The sequence below is a fragment of the Piliocolobus tephrosceles genome, chromosome 18 (genome assembly GCF_002776525.5).
Source record: "Piliocolobus tephrosceles isolate RC106 chromosome 18, ASM277652v3, whole genome shotgun sequence".
NCBI classification, from domain to species: Eukaryota; Metazoa; Chordata; class Mammalia; order Primates; family Cercopithecidae; genus Piliocolobus; species Piliocolobus tephrosceles.
Window position 1 is genome coordinate 66,064,479 of NC_045451.1, and position 2,483 is coordinate 66,066,961.

Here is a 2,483-nt window from a genome sequence, read left to right on the forward strand (position 1 = left end):
GGCCGCCGCCGCCTGCCTGCTCCCCGAGCCCGCTCGCCGGCCCGCGCGGCCCCCAGGGCGCCCCGGCCCCACGCCCAGCCCCGGCCCACGCCCGTCCCCGCTCCGCGCCGCTGGCGGCCGCCGCACATCCCGGAGCTGGCTGGTGCCCCAGAGCTCGGCGAGAACGCGCGTCTTCCGGGCCGCCCCGCCAGCCGCCGGCCGCCCCCGCGCCCGCCTCACTGACGGCCCCAGCCCCTTCCGCACCCTGGCCCGCGCTTACCTGCAGCCTGGCACAGCCACAGACACTCCCGTGGGTTCCCCGCGCTCCCTAGCAAACGCAGGCCGGGACGGGATGGGCTCGGGGCGCGGGGGCACGGTGGGTGGCAGTGTGTTTTGGATTTTTTTTGGAGTTTGGGGAGGGGGCGGGGTGGGGGAAATCGTGCACGTCCCTGACGGTAGCAGCCCTCCTCCTGCACGAGCACAGAATGTCTAGCCGGCCGTGAACACCCCCACCGCCCCCCCCCCTTCCCGTGCATGCGCGGTGCGGGCTGGGGGGAAGGCGCGCCGCCGGGTTGCGCAGGCACGGAACCCGACCGGGTCTCTAAGTGGGCGAGCAGAGAAAGGGTTAATCCGGGCCCTTGCCGACGGTTTCGTTGTAGACTACGGGGCCGCCCCCGGAGGGCCCCGGCCTGCGCACGCGCGCGCACGCGCGCGGTTTAGGGCGCGCGGAGCCCGCGCGCGGGAGAAGGAATGGGCGGGGCAAGGGCGGGGCTTAAGGAGCCAGGGAACTTAAGCACGAGCGCCGCTCGCGGGCACCCGCCCCTCTTCGAGCTCCCTCCAGCTCTGACTCCTGGGCTCCCGCCCGCGCCTGGCGCCGGGGACGCGGGAGTCAGCGCTCTCGTGCGTGTGCATGTGCGTGGGCCAGAGCTGCCCCCGGGCGCGCGCAGGCCGGGCCCTGAGGCTGCGGGTCTCTGCCGCGGCTCGGAGCGGGCGCCCGGGCCACCTTCGCCCACCGCTCACACCGGCCGACACCGGGAGGCGCGCCCTCGGGCCTGCGGTCTTGCCTCTTGCCGCCGGCACATTGAGTTTGTAAGGGAGTGGACGGTGCACGATAAACGTTTGCAGAACAAATGGAAAAAGTGACGTCTTCAATTTGTAGTGTAAAGCGCAACCCCAGTTGCCCAGCAGAAAGGGATCACCCATAGGGCTCTGAAGCTAGTAGGTCCGCGCCCGGACATTCCCAAGGAAAAGTCCCGGGGGCTGAAGGAGGCGACCCGTCTGTGGCAGTCGAGACCCTGGACTCGATTCGGAGAGCTCTGATAACTCGGCTCTGCCCTTACATCCCTGCTCAGCGCTAGTAATGGCTGTGTTGCTGTTGAACCACGTCGCCTTCCCTCTGACGCGGCGGCTGTGCCTGTGCCTGGCGTCGGGAGCTGGGAAGTCCCTCCCGCTCCCGCGTTTTCTACTCACCGAGATACAGGAGGCCGGACAGCAATGCCGCGCCGCCTTTCAGTGGCTCCTGTTGCTTTACCTCACACGCGAACAGCGTTTCCCTGAAACGCGAAATTTAATATCTAAAAATTAGAGCAGAAGCTTCCTCCTGGGCTTATGTGAAGATGACATAAGATAATGCTTGCAACAGGCACCTAAGTAAACATTTGGGAAATAATATGATGATTGGCTGTATGAATTTTCTAAAGGAAGTTCTACATGGCCTCAGTTGATTTTGTAATATTAATCGACTTAGGTTTAACGTTCCCCAAGGTGACTTTATACGCATCTTTTTTGATGTTCACAAAGGCACCCAAGTTATGGCTTATATGGACGAAATAGAATGGAAGAGACCGGTTGTAGAGTCAGACATATCCAGTTCAAATATTGGGTAAATGGTTTAACTTCTCTAAACCTCAGCTGAAGCAGAGCTATGGAAAGCACCTAATAAGGCAGTTGTAAGGATTAAGTGAAATAATGCCCAGCTAAGTGCTTAGCTCAGGTATTAGCTCCATGATGGAAAATGACCTGCACCCACAGATAGTGGGTTCCAGTGGCCTGGACAGGACGAGAACCAAGTCTTCTGCCGCCAAAGTTCACACTCATCAGACATGATACTGTGTACTCGCTTGCTTTATTCTTGTTTGCATAGCTCTTGAAGTTGCATTTCAATCCTGTGTATGTTGTGTGTTTATGGGGGATAATAATAGTACTCTGTCATAGGGTTGCGTCACCACGCGGTAAAGCAGCCACTGCAGTTAGCACAGTGTGTGGACATGGCCAGTACTCAGTCATGGCGCATCTGTTGCTGGCACTCCCCCTTCTCCCATACCACATATGGGGTTTCCCACTCATTCTGCGTGTATTTTTGGTCTGCCTACTGTGTAAAGACAATCTTTTCGCATATGGCTAGGAAAAGACTTCCCACATTTCAACTAACCCGATAACATAATTCACAAGACTTCTAAAGCACTAGAATGCATTTCTCAAGTGACGGTTCCTGACATCCTGGT

The 2,483-nt window shown here is 59.4% G+C and overlaps 1 protein-coding gene across 2 annotated transcripts in view; it reads right to left on the reverse strand.

Annotated features, from left to right (window-relative positions):
- Positions 1-643, reverse strand: part of ZBTB14 (zinc finger and BTB domain containing 14) — a 7,207-nt gene extending 6,564 nt beyond the window's left edge. The window contains exon 1 of one of the 2 annotated variants that reach the window (XM_023228416.1): positions 260-643. The gene's annotated coding sequence lies outside the window, so the exon portion shown is untranslated. The remainder of the gene's footprint in view (positions 1-259) is intronic. The other variant, XM_023228417.2, reaches the window with a different exon arrangement.
- Positions 644-2,483: the final 1,840 nt, after the last annotated feature.